Below are 20,790 nucleotides of genomic sequence, written 5' to 3' on the forward strand. Positions count from 1 at the left end.
GTTTTCTAAAAATAAGTTGTTTCTCCAAATGTCTAAGGTGTGGTTATTTCTCCGAATGTTCAAGGTTTTGTGAATGCGGTAGATGTTGGCAACAACTTTAAAAACAAGCAAGAGTTTGAATCTTGTGATCAAATGCTTCAATGGATTCGTATGTAGGCCTCTAAACTTGAATTTGTTGTAGTTATCAGAAGGTCCGATAATGGTTCAGATAGAAGACGTGCCTTTGTAACAATGATTTGCGAAAGAAGCGAGAAATATAGAACTCCTCTCTGGAATTTTAAAAGAGACGACATCGGTACAAGAAAATGTGATTGTCCGTTTAAATTCGTGGTTACATGCTGACAAACAAAATTGGAGATTTAATGTGATGTTTGGTTTGTATAACCATGATTTGTGTTTAAAATTAGCCGGTCATCCTAGCGTCTATCGGCTCAAGTCGGAAGAGAAGGAATGTGTTGCTGGCATGACCTTGAATCTTGTTCAACCGAAAAATATACTTGCGACATTGAAACGAAAACAACTCAAAAATATATCCAATATCAAGCAACTATATATATTTGGTACCTCACTAACAAGGCGCTTAAGGGGATATAACTAAGATGCAATAACTCTTGAAACTGTTGGATGATAACAGTTACGTGTCTAGGTAAGAACATGCGATGATAGAGTTACTGTTAGAGATATTTTTTGGACTCATCCTGATTCCATAAAGTTGTTCAACACGTTTCCTACGGTGCTCATATTTGATTCAACCTACAAGACCAACAAGTATGGACTTCCATTATTGGAGATGGTTTGCGTGACCTCAACTGAGAAGACATATTCTATTGGTTTTGCATTGCTTGGGTGTGAAAAAGAGGACAATTTTACTTGGGTATTAAAGGTATGACGGACACTGTTGAAGGTACAAGGTGAGATGCCTAAAGCGATTGTTATCGACTACGATACCGTATCGATGAATTCAGTTGCAAAGGTATTTCCTTCTTCTTATGAATTACTTTGTAGGTATCACATAACAAAGAATGTGAGAAGTCGGGTTAAGCCTGTGGTAGGGACGAAATAGATAGAGCCCGAAGATGGAAAAATAGTGAAGGCGGGTGTGGTTGTGGAAAAAATAATTGATGCATGGAATTGTATAATAAATTCTTCCACAAAAGAACTATATGTCAATTCTGTTATTCCTTTTGGGAAATTGTGTGAAAAGTATCCAGATTTATTGAAATATGTTGAGAGCATAATTCTTGACCAGGTGAAGGAGAAAATAGTTTGTGCATGGCCTGATGATGGTAGACACCTTGTAAATACAACAACTAACAGAGTTGAGTTTGTCCATGCTACTTTGAAAAACTGGTTAGAAAATAGTTAGGGGATTTGTGTATAGTGTAAGACTATGTGAATCACATGATTCAAAACCGGCATAATGGGATACAAACAACATTCGGTCGGAGCATCACAATATTGGAACACAGATTTAAAGACAACACTTTATATTCTCAGTTGGTTAGTAACATTTCTCGGGCGGGTTTGGACTATATTTTTCACGAGGCTAAATGAGCTAATAATGTAGGCTACGATAACACAAAGTGTTGACGCACAATTGTAAAAACATATGGTCTTCCATGTGCTTGTGTTAATGCTAAAAAGGTGAAACTTGGTGACCAATAAGAATGGACGAAGTTTTCACTTATTGGAAGAGACTTAGGTTTGATGGTGATGGATGCATCGGTGGCGGTAAATCGAATAATCTCTATTTTGACCGAATGGGAAGTAATACAAGAGAGATTTTTGAAAGCTGACGACAACATGAAACTCCATATCAAATAAAAATTAAGGAAAATTTCCTATCTGGAAGCCACCCACATGAAACCGCTCTCTCAACCTGTAAAAACAAAAGGTGCTTCAAAGAAAATGAAGCCTACAGTGAGTGATAATTCGACTATACGGTCTCCTTCATATTTTGAACATGTTTACAAAGTTTTTCCAGACTCACCGACTCCAAAATCTCAATAAAGTGTTGTCAAAGACGCTCACATTAGCAAACCACCTCCGACACTGCTCCCATAGAAGATTCCATTCATCGACGAGATGTCGGTTTTTATGCACAAATATATTGAGCAGATCGTCAATGTTGTGGGGGACGGTAATTGCGGTTACCGAGCCATTCAGGCTTTACTCAGTAAAGGAGAATATAGTCATACACTTGCCCGACATCAACTTATCCAAGAGTTGAAGACGCATAAAGAATCATACACACAGTTGTACGGAAAGAAAGAAAAATTTGATGTGGTTTATGAGTCTGTTGTTCCTTGCTTGAGCGGTCCGACACCAGAGGAAAAATGTACGCGCTTCTCTGAAATGGATCACCTAATAGCATGTCTGTATGATAGAGTGTGTGTTGACCTGACACACTATGGTTTTTCAGAAACCTTTTTCCCATTATGCATCACCCCACCCCAAAATCCAAATGATTGTATCATGTGTATTGGGTGGCTTTCAAAATCAAGTCATTTTGTTCAAGTTTACTTAAAATTGGGATGCCCTATACCAGTTACATCACCGGAGCGGAAGACTCATTCAACCCCAAAAGTCGAGACTTTCCCGAATCATTTTATGGAAAGGACGCAAGAATTCAAAAGATTGAACAACATTAAAAAAGAATCAAATGCACAAAATTCCAAGGGGGTACCACTTTTAGATTTAGTCGGTGACATATGTTTCGATTCGTTTTAACTCCTTGTTTAATTGGACAAATAATTATATATAATTATGTCTCAATATAAATGAAATGTTATATATTCACCTTTTGTTCATATTTTGTCTCTAGGAGCATGTGCCACATGTAGTAGCTATTGTGTACAAAAGTTAGTATAATAGGACAACACAATAGCCACAAACAGTGACTACTGTGTACAAAAGTTGTAGGTGTAACACCCCAGATTTTCATCTAAGACATGACTAAAAAATTCTTATTAATACTTGTTTAAACGAGAATACAAGTTTTGAATATTTATCAAACTTGATGACAATTCAAAATCATAAGCGGGAAATTCACCGCATTTCTAATTCATTCGAACGAAAATGAATAAATTATTTAAAATCTAATATGATCAATTTGTAACTACCGAAATATTTTTATTTTGAAAACCCCTCATTCCCCACGATCATGCAATAAAAAAACATCATTTAATCTTGAAACTCCACACTTGTACCTAAAATATTGTTGTAAGGGGTCGGTTTCCATTAACCAGAATCCATATCAAACTAAATTAAACAAAAGTTAAAAACCATACAAATATAAATATACATATCATGTCCAAAAGAATTAAATAAAAATACTCACCTAAAGTTATTAATAACATAATTGTAAACTTAAAACGAAATACACGTAAAAGTTAATCAAATTTATCAATAATCAACTATCCAATTTATATGCAAAATATGCATGCTTTTAATACTATATTATCAGGATATTTCGGTCCGCCGCTAAAACGCAACCCATAATTCATCTCATATTAACGAGGAAAATAATCTGCCACCAAGACACCCCACAAAAATGCATATGTCATGCTATGCCATGATACAAATAAAATAAAATGCATGTCACTAAGGCCACCACACATAAGTTTACCCGCCAGTAAGACAACCAAAAATTAAAATAATATTCATTCATATGTAGCGCATATAAGATTTTCTTTCCTAACGACAATCTTTCAGTATGGCATATAGAATATATTGATAATACTTCATATTGAAACATATGTAATTTACGGATCATCGACTTACAGTAGCCACATACACTAATTATCCACCACATTTATATTGTACTAAAAAACAACTAGCTACAAGGCAATAGGTATATTTCGAGGGAGGGAGAGAGAGATTCTTTGCAGACACATACATAATTCTAGGAAAAATAGATTACATCACTAAAAAAATGTACGTATCATATTATACTTATCGAAAAAGTGCTTTATGTAACAACATAGTATACATCATTCGCTTAACTATAGTCTAATAATAACAACTATATAATGTCATTTTATAAATTAATTTAAATAAAGTAGAATATGTACATAACATATTATATTTACAAGTGAGTTTATTAACACCATTAGACTCAGTGATATACACATGCCCCAATTCCAATAACAGTAGCAGTTTGTATGCATCTAGCTTACCTTAACAGTAGTGCATCTAGCTTACATTCTCATACTACTTAATAATACTAACAATCTGTGGACATTCCTAGATATCTCAGGGACACTTAATAAATTTAAAAACACCGTTAATTGATTAAGAATTTTACGTGACAAACTCAAATATTCGTAAATCCGTTACGATATCAATCTCCTTATTTAATAGTATTAGAGGGATTGGATTTAACAACTTACCTACATATATCTAAACATATAATTAATTAAATAATATCAAGATTCAGCTTACAATTAAATCTCAAATTTTTGTAAATCACTTAAATCTCTAAAACATTCAAAATATACATATTATATCTACAGATTCTTAATTTAATTTAAGCCCAATTTGAATTTATACGAAAAAAAACCCTTACCTTAAGATATTTTTCTCTGAATGAAAGAAGACTTTAAAATCCAATTATATGAACGAAGATTTCAAAGTACTCCCATAATTGATATCGGAACAAGTATTAGGGCTATTCATGTTGCAAAATTACCTATGAGACATATAGATTTTTGGTTCTATCAATAGTTCGTACAAGAACATAATTTTAAAATGGAAGATGAGAAAAGAGTGAAAGATACTGAAATTCTAAAAATTAGGAGAGTATACGGTCCGTTTATTTTGACTTTTTTTAAAAATGATTTTTATAGTGTTATATATTTTAGTGTAAAAGAATTTCAAAAAATCACTTCATTTTGAAGCTATTTTAAATAGTTTTTTCTAAAAATTATTTTTGAAATATAATTTTTTAAAAATTTGTGATTTTGACTATGTTTTGATCTTCAATAATGTATATTTATGTTATACAATGAATAATTCAATCTTTTAATTTATAAAAAATAAATTTAGAAAAATTTGTAATATTTTGAAAAACATTTTTGTAAAATCTATTTTTAAAAATAAAATGAAAAAATCCATTTTTTAAAATAAAAAGAAAAAATCCATTTTTTTAAAGCTAAAATGAACTGACCATATAAGTAGGAAGTGAGAGAATTAGACTTATTCTAACTTCCCATCATCATCAATCCACCTAATGAACTACACCAACTCACCTCACCCACAAGTATGTTCATTTTCTTTTTATTGATCTAATTTCTTTATTTTTTTTCATTACAAATGCACCACTTTATTCCTATTATTATTATTATTATTATTATTATTATTATTATTATTATTATTATTATTAATATTATTATTATTATTATTATTATATATAATTAATATATTTTATAATTAATACTATCAATAAATTGATTTACGAGACAACTGATACATTGTAATTTTACATGCAATAAATAAATTAACAAAATAAACACTAACCATTCAAACATGTTATAATTTAGAATCTAAGAACAACCAAATAGAAAATCTTCATATTATTATCAAAGAAAATGATTTAATGCAAATCAGCCGTTTGATCCATAACCATGGAATAATGATGAAAAATTCTAACTAAATAATTACACTAAAATAAAGGTGTTCCAATATGTATGTATATACAAAAGTTGTATCCATGTGCCAATGGGTATGACTACATCTCTTATCAGTGATTTTTTTGTTTGAAACATTATTAGTTTGTTATTTTTTTTGAAAATATGATTATTTTAAAATTTATTTTTAAAACATTGGTTATATTTTAAAAAAAAATCAAAATTAGTAGAGATAATTATAAAAATTATTTTAAAAGAAAATAATTTTATGTCTTTTAAGAAAAAATGTAAGAGATGAAATATATATAGATGGATACTAGAATGGATAATTCATGAGCTCCCACTTCAAGATTTTTTTAGAGCTTCTAAGATGTTTGTTTTAGGACCATTTTCTGCCAATAAGGTTGGAGACGGAGACGGAGACGAACCATGTCTTCTACTTCAAAGGTACAATCTCATCTACTTTCTTAACCTTTACTCCATTTTTCTATTTCTCTTCAAGTTGGTTTTTAAAGTTTTAACTATTTCTTGTCTGATATGCAGAATGATAACTAAGGAAGAGATGTTCAACGACCTTCCATATAATTTATAGAGCTAGTGGAGGAAGTCCATACATGATCTTAAACATAAACATTTTAATAGTTGGGTGAAAGGAGGAGTTATGCCAAAAAAAAATCAAGTGCAAATACTTGTACCACATACGTGGGTGTTCGCTTGCAAAACAACTAAGGTAAGCTTCTAAACTGCAGTTGATCACCTCTGTTGATGGTTCTCAGAATGGTAAACTGTTAAAAAGTGATGAGAAATAAAAGATCTCTATGAAAAATGATGGATTAGGAAATGCCATGCAAATAACAAACTTCAATGAAAAACAATTGGTGAGATTTGGTGTTGAAAACTTGGTGGAAAGCACAATGAAGTGCACAAACTTTGTTAGACATTCCCAGATGACCCAAATCATTATGTGAAAAAATGATGTTGATGAGGGGGTTATGAAATCCATGGATAGTTCTTCTTATACTTTCGTGAAGGTGGGAAAAATATACACAAAAGGGGGGAGTTGAATTGTATATGGGGAAATTTACTTCTTTTTCTTAAACTTGTTTAAAACCTTAGATGTCAAGCTCAAATTATGATCCAAGTAAGAGTCTAAATCAGGTCAGAGTCTGACTTTATAGTTTATTGCACAACAAAAAATAAATGCAGAAGTAGACACACAATATATCATAGTTTCTCTCAAATCGAGAGTAGTTCATTCCCCTTGCAACACATGAGATTTTTAATATAATCATTCATATTACAATTTGCTCAATCAAACTAGGAAGTGACTTATGCCCAAGCCCTCAAGCAAGAGACTTCATTGCCTGAACAACTCGTTCAGGACTTCATGTTCAATCCCACAAAAAGAGACTTCTACTCTGCCCTCAAGCATGAAACTTCAATGCCTGAACAACTCGTTAAGGACTTCCTACTCTATCCTCAAGCATGAGACTTTAATGCTAAATCAATCCTTGAAAGAGACTTTTGCTCTTCCTGCAAGCATGAAACTTCAATGCTCAATCTATTCAGAAAGAGACTTCTTTGCTCAAGCACCCAATAAGAGACTTCTTTGCTCAATCTTACAGAAAGAGACTTACTCTGAGCATATCAGTTAGAGTCTTCATATTTTCTTAACAAAAGAGTATGATATTAACCTTGTGTTTATATGTGTACTTCTTGGTTAAGCAGATACACAAAATTTATAGAATTTTGAGCATAACATAACTTTATTGCTCCTAAGTGTGGAAGATTGAAGTTTTCAATATTCTTCTCCTTGTGCACAAATTTGCTTCTTTGTTATGCATTTTTGTTCTGTTGATCTTCTTGATCATTTTCACTCTACTCTCATACACTTAACCCTTATGGATATATTTTTCATTTAGCGTGTGTCTCATTCATTTGTATAACACAATCTCTCTCTCTCTCTCTCTCTCTCTCTCTCTCTCTCTCTCAACCCATATTATGAATTGATATCACATCTTTGTGAACACAGTCATGTATTCTTCAATCCCATACGTTCTTGGCCAGAATCGACACTTTGAATGTTTTCAATCTTCTTCTCATATAGATGCTGAGAATAGATCCGTTGAATATTGAAACTACCAATGGTACAAGTAGTTCTTGAAGGTCTTTAGCTAAATCACATGAAGTGTAATATAAACTCAGCTAGCATAAATATGTTAAGAGGATAAGAGTAGAGTTCAAAATAGTTTAAGAGATTAGATCCTGACAATGTTACTTTATCTTGATTTGACATAAAGTAGTGTACCCTTGTCACATGATCTTCTTTAGATAACTTCTGATCGGATACTTCTTGTAGACATTTGTTGAAGCTTGATCTGAGTCATTGTTATCTTTATACTTAACTTCCTGAGTTAGAGGCTTTTTATAGAATTAGTTAAAGCATGATCAGAAGTTAAAGTATGTCTTCAAAACCTGGTTGGAATGAGACTTCAGAGTCTTGAGTTCACAGGTTCTGAGCTTGCCTTATATCAGAGTCTTGATCAGAACTAATCTAGATGAACACTTTCAGGATTGTTGACTTGATATAGACAATAATCCTTTGAAGCAGAATCTTTATAACTACTTATGACACTTGTTCAGAAGATGTAGAGTCATTCCTTATGATAGAGTCTGCTTGCTTCAAACTACTCAAGTTTTCAGAACCTTATTGATCTATGAATAAGGTTGACCATCTGAAAGACTTGAGTTGACTCTTAAGAATTTGAAGGCTTTGATTCTGATTCTTTAGATTCAGAACAACCTTACTTCTCTTTAATGATTCTTCTAGGTGATTAACTTGATTTATATCAAGGTTAGTGTCTTTTGATCCTGCGTACTAGAACAACTGTTAGTAAATTTTTTGTTCTTTAAATACTTTATTATCATCAAAACCTTTTAAGGGAATGAACAAATCTTGTTCCAACATTATGTTGGTATCTATAATGGTTGTAGTAACCCTTGTTTCATTTTTGGCATATATTTTTTTTTGTTGGCAAGTCATTCAACAATGCGCAAAGATCTTGACATCTTTGTAAATCCTAGGCCACAAAGTGATCGGTTGTTGGGTGGAATGGTACTCTTGGAGAAAGGTTTATCGCAGATCTTGAATTGACGGATGTATATTTTATCCTTCTAATACAAAATCTCATCCTTTTGTTCAAATAGTGGATGCATGTACGGATTTTAGCTATATTTAGATCAAGTCTTGACACTTATTTTCTGTATGGTACTACTTCTTGAGTTACGCTAGAAGCAATGGGACTGGTGATGAAATGGAGAACAAGATATCTTCATCCTTTGTGTATTTGCGATTAAGTGCATCTGCTACCTGATTTTCCTTTCTAAGTTTGCAAAATATCTCAAAACATAATCTTTGTAGCTTTGAGGTCACTTATGTTGTTCTGGTGTTTTTATTGTTTGTAATAGAAGATTTTTTCAAACTCTTTTGATCTATGAATATGTGAAATGTCTTTCAAAAAGATACCTACACCATTACACCATTTCTTGACAACTTCGTTGATGCCGTACATCTCTCAAATGTATATTGATGAAGCTTGCATGCGGCTAGACATATTTTTTTCTAAATAAGGCTAACAAATGATTGTGCTGAGATAAAACAATATCAATGGCAATAATAGACACACATGTTTCTAGAATGAAGATATTTGAAAAGTCGGGAAGAACCAAGACCATCGTTTCTGTCATTTTTCCTTTAATTTTGTAAATGTTGTATTTTCTTTTGTAATCCATGAAAATTTAGTAAATCACAACAAATTGGTAAGCAAAGTTGTGTAAGAGGCGTAATGGTAGATACACAGACTATAAAAGACTGTGAGACCTAAAAAAACCTGAGAGTCATGAGTAATTCTAACATCGGCCATTCTAATATTGCTTGTATCTTTGAGGGATATGGGATAACACCATTAATTAAAATAAGATGGCCAAGATAATCAACATTAGAAAAAACAAACACGCATTTAGACAATTTTTCAATAAAATGGTTTGAAGCAAGCAAATATAAAATCAACCACAAATGAAATAAAGTACCTTATCACTTAAGAAATTATTGTAGATTAAAATGTCAGTAAGTTATTCATGGCATATTAAAAAGTACTATGAGCATTAGTTAAGCAAAATGGCATAACCAAAAATTCACAATGTCTATCAAAAGTTATAAATGTTATTCTGTGAGTATCTTCTGGTACAATTTGAATTTGATGGTAGGCTGACATTAAGTCAATCTTAGTAAAAAATTTGCAGAATCCACCTCATCAAAAAGTTCATCAATGGTAGGGATGAGAAACTGTTATGTATTATAACTATGTTAAGTGTACGATTGTCAACAGAAAAATGCCAAATACCATCCTTCTTACACGTTAGTAACACGAGGAATGAGTAAGGGCTATTGTTAGGCTTGATTATGAATTCTTGAAGCATGTCACGAATGATTGTGGTCGTGGCTTTTTTTTTGTGAGCGGGGATAACGATAAGGCTTCACATTTTAGGGGATTTTTTTTGGAATAAAAGAGATATGGTGATCATGAGGTCTAGTAGGAGGCAAGCTATGTGGGGTTTGAAAAGCAGTAGGAAAGATTTGACAATATTTTTAATTTCTTATGGTAAGGATATGGGGAAGAGTCTAGTGTTTGTTTGGGCTAGGGTATGGTATTGAGAAGTGTCTCTTAGGTATGTTGATAAAGAAATAAGTGCATTGAAGTAATGCAGTATGTGTGGAGTGGGTAGCATAATTAATTATAAGTTGAGGATGTAAGAAAAGTTTTGGGATCACCAATAATGGTTAAGCATGTATTGTTATAAGTGAAAGCTAATATGGGTCTCAAGAAATCAGTTGAAAGAGGCCTAAAGGTTCTAAGCTATTTCATTCCTAAGACCACATATGCTCCTTAAATGAGAAGCAAATAGAAAGGAATAAAAAATAGGTTGTTTTGCAAAGTGATAGGAACTTGAGGGCAAAGTCATGAATATTTTAAGTGAGAGCCATTTCCCACCATTACAACAAAAATGGGTATGAGTTTGGTGGGTATTTTGAGATGTTGAACAATATGAGATTGGAAAATATTGTGAGTACTGCCGGTATCAATTAGGATAGTAACCCTTTAAACTTCAATATTTTTAGGGAAAATGTCATGTGATAGCTTGTGGTTCGACACACAGCTTCTGAGAAACAATAAGGGCGTTAAATGAAAATCTCATTTCGCATTTCTGGATTCAAACATGATATGAAAATTAAGAATTTCATTTGGTAGTAACCATAATACTTTATTGCTAAAATTTTCAAAGTTAGATTGGTATTCCGAAACAGACCTATATTCTTTAAACTTAAACGATTGAGCTTGGTAGTTTTCATAGGTCGATGTGCCAAAATGTAATTCAAGAAACCTTGAAAAAGTCTTCCAATCTGTTAATTGATAGGTTTGAAACATCCATTTATGTCATCCAAGAGCATTCCCTTTCATATAAAAAGTAGCAATGAGTAAACAATTTTCTAAAGAAATATTATAATAAGCAAAAAAAAATATTCGACTTGAAATTGTTGGTGCACAAGGTGAAAAAGATGAAGATGGAAGAAGAGAGAGAGTAAATAATAACAAACTTCCACTACTTTGCTAAAACGGTTACAACAAAATGGTTGCGCGCGCACACACACACACACTACTACACAAACTGCTCTTACAACTATTACATTACTTAATGGCTAAGCACACGACTACTTATATACACAAACACTAATGCCACGTAGGAAAAATACTAAAATACTGAATTACCCTTCAACACCATCCCTTAATTCAGAATTTAACTAATCAAAACTAATAACACCAATTCCATCCCTTAAGTGGAGAAATTGACCAGTCTTTATTGCTTTTGTCAGAACATCTGTCAGCTGCTTTTGGGTGTTACAGTGCATAACTTCTAGCATTCCATTTTGAACCTTACTTCTCAAAAAATGATATTTAGTCTTAATATGCTTGATTCTCCCATGCAGCACCGAGTTCTTGGCAAGATTGATTGCAGACTTGTTGTCAATCATCAACTTCAGAGGCTTGTTTACCTTGATCTTCAGATCCTGCAGTAAATTTAAAAGCCAAACAGATTGACATGCAGACACAACACCTATAATATATTCTGCTTCAAATTGACAAAGCAATAATTGGTTACTTCTTGGAACACCGAGAAATATGACTTCTAAAAAACTTAAACAAGTATCCAGAAGTACTTCTCCTGTCAACTCTGTCTCCAAACCAATCAGAGTCTGAGTAACCCATCGACTTTGAATTAGCCTTTCCTCTAGAAGGGAACAAAACTCCATACTTCAGAGTTCCTTTTATATACCTAAAAATCCTGACAATAACTTGGTAATGGGACCACTTCGGTTTACTCATGAACCTACTAACCATTCCAACTGCATAGAAAATGCTAGGTCCGGTATTACACAAATACCTCAGAGATCCAACTAATTTCTTGAAAGTTGTAGCATATACATCATCACCTTCAGAATCAGAATCCAATTTGTGATTTGTTTATGCAGGTGTGACAGTAACCTTACAATTCAACAACTTGAATCTCTTCAGAAGCTCAAGTTTATATTTCAATTGATGGAAAATGATACCCTTCTCAGAGTGTATAAACTTCACCCCTAGGAAGTATGTCACCTTTCCTAGATCAGTTATCTCAAACTCATTCATCAGCACCTTCTTGAACTTAGCTATCTCATGTTCACAACTCCCTGTTAGCAATTTGTCATCAACATACAAACACGCTAGAATCATATTACCTTCAGAAGAATGTTGAACATAAAATCCATACTCCATCTCACACTTTCTAAATCCTTGGAGCTTGAAAAATGAATCAATCTTCAAATTCCAAGCTCAAGGAGCATGTTTTAGTCCATACAAAGCTTTATGAAACTTGTACACCATCCCTTCCTGACTATTTTTCTCAAATCCATAAGTTTGTCACATGTATACCTCTTCTTGCAATGGACCATTCAGAAATGCAAATTTCACATCTAAATGCATCAAAGGCCAATTCTTATTAGCAGCTATCTCAATCACAAGTCTGATTGTCTTATGTCTCGCTACAGGAGCAAACACTTCAAAGTAGTCTAACCCGGATTTCTGTAGAAATTCTCTTGCTACTAACCTTACTTTGTGTTTTCCAATTAATCCACCTAACTTCAATTTCTCCTTGAAACCCCATCTGACACTAATGGATTTCTTGTCCTTTGGAAGCTTAGTCAACTTCCAAGCTTATTTCTTTTTATAGCCTCAAGTTCTTCTTTCATGGCATTCAACAACACTTTCTTCTTGAGCGCTTCTTTAACACTGAATGGTTCAGAGTCTACTAACATGTGTAACACCTCAAAATTTGCCCTCATCTCTTGGGACTAGCATTAACATGTTGCATATCATTTTAGGTCATTAGGCATTGCATATTGCATATCATGTGGTTACATTGTGCAAATCATTCTCCCAAGTCTTGACCAGGAGATGAGGAAGTCAAAGTGCAAGCCTAGGGTTTACTGATTGATCATGGGCCATCTGAGGATTGGGCTGTGAATTAGGGTTTTGTGATTCTCAATGGATGCTGGTCTTCATCTGGATTGCAGTGATACATCATCATCATCATGGTTGGATGTCATCAGAAGATTGAAGAAGATTCCTTGAGATTAGGGTTTTGACCACTGGTCAACCCTAATCAGTTGCATTGGGCCAGTCAGGGCATAGTCAGAAGATGGGGTCTATGATGGTTGTGGGGTTCATAATGTGATTGTATTGTGTTTGTTGAGGCTAGGGTATCACCCTTGAGCCATTTCAGTTGAAGATTGGAGCTTAACTTGATCTATGCATTGCCAGATTCATCTGTCAGATGAAAAGTCAACTGTGGTCAACTGTACATGATCTGATGGATTTGGAGGTGGAAATGAGTTGGATACACTTCATTCATGTTGGAATAAGTGTTATTTGACATCTCAAAGCTTAAGAATGAAGAAAATCAAGTCAGGACAAAAACTGCCAAAAATAGAAAGTGACTTGTAGTTGAAGTTTCCAAAAATGGAAAGTTTTTGACCTCAAAGCCACGTGTCCAAGGAAGCTTCAAATGAAAATTTGTTCAACATGAAAGTTGTAGATCTTGTTCTCACCTTTCCAAAAAGTCCAAGAACTTGAAAATCCCATGTATGGTTGTCAAGATATGGCTCAGTGAATTTCAAAAATGACCCATAATCAGGAGGCCATAATTTCCACATGGTTTGTCCAAATTGCAAGTTCTTTATATGCACAAACTCCATTTGACATGTACTTTCATGGTGCATAATTGGATTTTTCCAAAAGTGGTCAATGCAAAAAGTCAATTTTCAACTGGACAGTTAAAATGGACCAAGGGCAAAATTGTCCAACTTTCAAAATAATTGGAATTTTTGAGTGGGGATTTTTGCTACACCTCATGAATGGCATTTAAAATTTGTTGGAATCATCATTTCATGGCAAAGGCTTGTGGTTTGGAATTTGGCTTGAAAAGTGAAATTGCAAAATTGGACAATTAGCCATCACATAGTGAAAATGGGAATTACACATCCAATGAACATCCAACAAGTGGCAACAGCTCATGACAGGTGTTTAGAAGGTGTATGAGGTGGCATTGAGCTGTCATGAGCTGGCATGTGAAAGTTCAATTTTTGCCCTCACTTTGAAAGTTAACCATTTCACTTAACAATTGCATTTTGGTTAATGACATGATTAAGCTTGGTTTAAACACACATATATAATCTTAATCACTCCCTAAGCATAACAGAAAATCACTTTTACCAAGATTGGATCTCAAACTTTCCAAATTCTCAAGTTTTCTCTCAAAATCTCAAGAACACCATAAACACAAAACTTCATCAAACTTCATCGAATCTCAACCAATTTTCGAATTTCTTTTTGGATTGATCTTGTTTCATCCTCTTCACCAACTGTTTTTGGTTATTGGAGCATAAAAAGCCATGAACACGACTGTCCAAGTGAAGCATCATCAATGGTGAATTGTGATTTGGCGCGGTAGAAGCGATTTCCATCGAATCTAAGCTTTGCATCCTACTTCCACAAGCCTATGCTTCATCTGTTTCATTAAATAGAGCGCAAAGATCACCAAGAACAGCGCTGCACTTCAGGTATTCCAAAAACTCGAATGTCACGGTTTTCCAAATTGTCGTATGCTTTGTGTAGTTTGTTTCATGTAGAGCATCATGATACTCTTAGATTTGTGAATGATGAACCATAGGAGGAGAAATCTTGAATTGAATTTTTGTGTGAAACCCTAATCTCTTCGATTCACACGATTTAGGAACAATTAGGTTTAGATAAGTTGATATTGGGATTGTAGAGGTTGAGACGGTTCGAATGCATATTCGCATGTCCATTTTGGTTGAGTTTCATGGATCGAGTGTTCTTGGCGTGGCTGTTGGAGAAGAAGAAGTTTCTGGGAAAATTACTCGTTTGATCTTGTTCTCCATTTGAATATTTGAATATGATGTTTCCCTCCCGCGCCTTAATTAATTACCAAATTGCCATTGTAAATTCTATTTAATTTAAATAAATTCTAAAAATTACAAACACATTAAAAAATTCATAAAAAATTGTAGAAAATTCATAAAAATGTGAGGATTTTTTCTATGACTTTGTTGATGAGTGTAGAATTTTTTTGACCTATTGGTCAAAGTTGTGCTTGGTAATAATATTATTTGGCTTAGGCTTGTTTCACATGTATCCATTTTTGCTACCTTTGACTAATTCCATCATGAAATTCTCATATCATAAAATAAATGATTGCCAATTTTTGTGATGAATGTTGACTGGCTAAGGTTTATTTCCATGTAAATTTCATGCATTTTTGATACCTGGCCATGGAGTTATGAATTTTAGAACTTAGGTGTGACAATTTGTGTCACACCTCTTGATGTCAATTTGTTGGATTTCTTTGAGTGACCTATGCTTGTTGAAATGGAGTGAAACTTTGCATGATGTTTGATGAATATGTTGAGATGCTGTATGAATTTTTGTGGAATTTTATATTGCATTTTCAATTTGATTGTGATTTTTCATTTCTGTTAACCAATTGTGCAAGCTTGTGTGACATAGGTTGGTAGATTGATTGAGAAATGCTCGTGTGGTACTGTATGATCATGAAATTTGACATGCTTGTAGTAGACACATGTTAGGACCTCCCTGTTTTGGTCTCATCCATTTCTTTATTGTTTTCATTGAGATATGATTTTTTGAAGTGGATGTATGTGTTGATGTTGTGATTTGGAGCCTATAATTGTGTCTGTTTTTGTTGATTTTCATTGACATGGTTCTATTTACCCAATTGAGCTCAAATTTGACATTCTAGACCTGGATTAGGTCCTGTTTAGGTGTAATTTATTTGAGAATTTTTGAAGTTGTTTTGATGTGGATTTGAATGCAATAGTTCTGTTTGCATGTTTGATGCTTCATTTGAACTAGTTTGCCTTATTTTGTGCATAACATGAGCATAATGAATGATATAAACATGAGACCAAGGATGTTTGCTCTTGTTTGACTTTAATTTGAGATTGGTTTGTGAATGCCTTGCTGTTTAGGGATTTTTTCTTGCTTTGGACCCTAGGCTTAGCCTAGTGGTCTTGTTGCTAATATTTGCTTGATTTTTCAGGATCAAAAGCATAATGCACAAGAAGAATGAATCAAGTTAAATGCCATTGATGTTGTTTGATGTTTGTACACTAACATAACATTGTTTTGTAGGTTGTGAAGCTTGGGCTTAAGCTTTGAGCTTGCCTTGTTGTGCATTGCTTTGTATAGTCTGACTGATTGAACTTTTGCTGTTTAGTTTTGTCTGTCTGAATACTAACCGTGTTTGACCGTTTCCAGGTACTTTTAGTTGCTCAGTTCCTTGTGAACTTTTGCTTTGCTTTGCTTAAGCAACTTGCATTGAGGTATAACTTCCTAACTTCATGTAGTCTGGAGACCCGGCTGTTACCGGGCCGGGCAAATAAATGTCTGAAGTCCTCCTTAAGAGGCGATGATTGTGATTGTTTAATTTTGTGCCTAAGCAGGTGAAAGTCCTCTAAAGAGGCAATTGGTGGAAGGTAGGGATATGCAATCTATCCCCCACTATTCAGTTGAGTCTTCTCCTTGCTCCCATTACATGGTTGTAGCATTGAGATCCAAGCCCAAGATCCTGTGCAGTGCACATTGTGTCAGAGTCTCTGAGTATAGAAGGGTTCCCCCATTCTGGACCCATGCTCATTTGTCAGAAGCTCTCCCTGGTTAGGGATAAGAGCTGTGAGGTCTGATCCTCACTTCATCCTTTCATCTGCTTCACCTTAGCCTCGTAATGGCAAGGTTAAGAGCAAACCCAGCCCGTACAGACGACTTGCTGAGGCAGTCAAACCTATTGTGTGAGCCACTTGTTTGGTTATAGTGCGTGCTGTGTGGATATCTGTTTGAGATGCTTGTTCTCATTTGATGTATGCTTGAATTATTTTGTATGCTTGTGTGCTCGCTTCTTTCCTGGTTAGGATAGGCTTGCTTATGCAAGTAGGATAGAAAACCGAACTTAGGGTAAACGATGCATGACAACACTAGGCTCGAGTCCAGCTCCCTAGTAGTGTGTCTTTCCCCTGGTTTCTGGTTAGCAATTCAGTCCCTTTCAGGGGAACTACATCGCCCTGATCCTTGTTCCAGACAAGGTATGTAGGCAGGTGGTCGTGCGAGACCACTCCGGGCAACCTTTTTCTTTTTTGCGTGTGTTTACTTGTTATCTGACTGTGTGTTTGGGTTCGGATGCCGACGTAAGCCCAGTGATTGGCAGTCGGGCTCCACGTTTGCCCTTTTGAGTGTGTTTTGGTTCGGATGCTGACGTAATTCCATCCAGTGGTTGTCGAGCTCCATGTTTGCCACCCTTGCTTGTTTGTATGTTTTGTGTTGTTTGGCGTGCGTAAGCCGAACTACAGTGGCTCTGATTCTTGTTCCAGACAAGATATGTAGGCATAAGGTGCGATACCTTATCGAGCTCGTTCCTCTTAACCCCACCTGCGTTCCCTGTGTGTGTGTGATGTTTAGCAACCTTTTCTTTATTCTAGGACGTGGATCCCGTCGAGTACGACGGACGTGAGGGGTGCTAATACCTTCCCCTTGCGTAACCGACTCCCTTACCCTGTCTCTTTGGTCGCGAGACCATGTTCTTTCCAGGTTTCTCTGAGCGTTTCCTTTCCCTATCTTGGGATAAATAACGCGCAGTGGCGGCTCTGTGTGTGTTTTGTTTTCGAGCTTCGCCGGTTGATTTTTCGCAGGATGCGACAGCTGGCGACTCTGCTGGGGACTACGGATGTAGACCTGTGCTGGTCCATCTTCCCTAAGCGAGTCCTTCCTAGCGTTTTAGGATTGGTTTGGGTTGCTTATTGTGCTTTGTTTATTGCATTTATTATTCTAACCAGTGTGTATCTATATTTGCATTAATGTCCGCATGCATCATACTATCATGTTGTTGCCGTCCTCTGTGCAGGTGGTTCCTCTGTTTGGGGTGGGTGTTCTGAGTGGGGCTAAAACCCAGGCCCGAGTATACACCTAGGATTAGTGTGGTCTCATGTTCCTCATTTGCTGGATCAGCATATTGTTGCAACGTGACATACCACAAGCCAGACGAGGTTCATTTGATAGTGCTTTCCTCTGTGGGGTACTCCACTTTGGTTGAGTTACTTCATCTGAACTATTGACTCTGGTGACCGATCATTTCCCGGATCTTTGGTTTAGACGATCTCAGGAGAGCTGCAATGGCACACCCGAAAGGGCAAACCCATTGAGTATCTCTGCCCGATTGTCGAGACTATTATCCGCCTTAGGATGACCTGTTTAGAATTTACCTGTGAGGGGAGGGTGATTCTTTCAGATGCATGTTCAGATGGTGACTCAGATGGTGACTAATTGTTCCGTGGATCAGAGTCTTACTTATAAGTCGGATTTATGGTCATTTATTGCCGAGACGCCGGAGTGCTGTCCGTGATTTATCAGTGGGGATCCGTTTATTTCAGGATTCCCCGGTCCGTGATTTATCAGTGGGGATCCGTTTATTTCAGGATTCCCCGGGCCGAGATATTTATCAGTGGGGATCCGTTTATTTCAGGATTCCCCGGGCCGATTCAGATGGTTGTGAGTGTCTGCTCAGAGACTGATGATGATGATGATGTATCTGTCTTCCGTTTATTTCGGAACCCGTGGGTCAGATTTGTGGTTACAGTTTCCTCAGATGGGTATGAACAGTTCAGAGACCAGGCTTCTGTACCGTTGATGATCAGATGACTTGGAGGATGGCCCAGTGCATTGCATTCATACATCATTCTCATTTTGCATTCATCTGCACCAAACCTACGTCTAGCCATATGGGGATTGTTATGGATTGAGAATCTGGTTGAGAGACATCTGGATGTCAAAAAGTTATTGGTGAAATGTTGTCTGTCTCGATGAAATCAGAATCAAAGGACAGAAGCTTCCTCATATGGATAGACGTTGCATTCATGCATATTAACCTGTTTGCTGTTTTGCAGGAATCATTGCTCGCGCTCGTAGAGTTGTACCTTTGTACTCAACCCGTCCTCACAGATACTTCACCAGACGCAATAATCCAAACTGATGGATTCTCCCAACGCCGACATCCGCGAACTGAAAGAGATGGTGAGGGATTTGTTCAGTGTTGTGCAAGGGCTTGCCTTGGGGCAGAAAGCTATGGCCGAGAGATTAGAAAGGATTGAGGGCTGGATGATTAAGGAAAAAGTTCAGGGAAAGGCTCCGTCATCCGAAGTAACAAATCCCTCTGACTCTGTAGTGAAGAAATCCTTTGACAGTAGTCAGCCCAAGAGGAAGGTTGAATCAGGTGATGCGCAGACTAAAAGAGAATGCGGTAAGGATCGTTACCACCCTTATGCGGCCACCGTAACCATTCCTGTTGGTGATTCATCTGTACCACGGCGGCAACAGCCACCTCGACAGAGGACACAAAGAGCTGGGGGCCCAGTGAGAAGAAGGACGGCAGATCGTCATTTCAATAAGCCGCCCGTGACTTACGCCTCTCTGTTTAAGAGGTTTAAGGATCTTGGATTGGTGCAGCCGAGGATGTTGACTCTGTTGAAACCTGATCAGAGGCCTGCCAATTTTGATGAAAATGTCAAATGTGAATTCCATTCGGGTGCTCCCGGGCACAGTGTAGAGGACTGCAAAGCTTTTAAGCACGTAGTCCAAGACCTGGTGGATTCAAAAGCAATCAACTTTGCTCCATCTCCCAACGTTAATGCCAATCCCATGCCGGCACATGGTCAGGCGATGGTGAGTGCAGTTGCTGAAGATTCGGATCACGCCTGTGGGATGGGTGAAGAGACTGATGGTAACTGCAAGTTTGATCAATGGATAAAATCGTGTGTACCAGGAAGCTGGAAGGCCTAAACAAGATCATCACTGACACTCGTCCAGAAGAGTAATGATTTTCTGTTTTCAGTTTTATCTGCATGAAAGCCATACGTGTTGCCCGACACGTAATGGTCCATTGTAAGGGCCACCTCATGTTCATAATTTGCATTTTCTGCATCATTAATAAATGGATGTTTTTCAGTCAAAAAGCGGTGTTCCCTGTTTTTCATTTATTTTTGCAGTTTAAAAACAAATAAAAATGGCAATGTTTATTTTCATTTTTCCTTTTTGATTTGTCTCGTTCCGAATTCAAAAATAATTCTCCGGATCTCATTGATAACAATTTGGTTACACCTCGTATGACTTCGACAAACCGAGCAATCATGCCGAAGAAGAAGGCGAAGGAGATTGTGATCTACTGGAATTAGCCAGGTTGTTTAAACAAGAGGAGAAGGTGATTCAGCCGCATGCGGAGCGGATTGAGATTGTTATTCCAAGCACTGCCGAGGTCAGGAAAGAAAAAATTAGGGCCGCTTCAGAGGCAAGTCGAGAGCAGAATGGTAGCCTTGTTGAAAGAGCATATGGATACCGTCACCTGGTCGTGTCAGGATATGCCAGGGTCGGATACCGGTGTCGTTGTGCATAAGCTACCATGGAGAGGAGACTGTCCTCTAAAGAAG

The sequence above is a fragment of the Lathyrus oleraceus genome, chromosome 5 (genome assembly GCF_024323335.1).
Source record: "Lathyrus oleraceus cultivar Zhongwan6 chromosome 5, CAAS_Psat_ZW6_1.0, whole genome shotgun sequence".
NCBI lineage: Eukaryota > Viridiplantae > Streptophyta > Magnoliopsida > Fabales > Fabaceae > Lathyrus > Lathyrus oleraceus.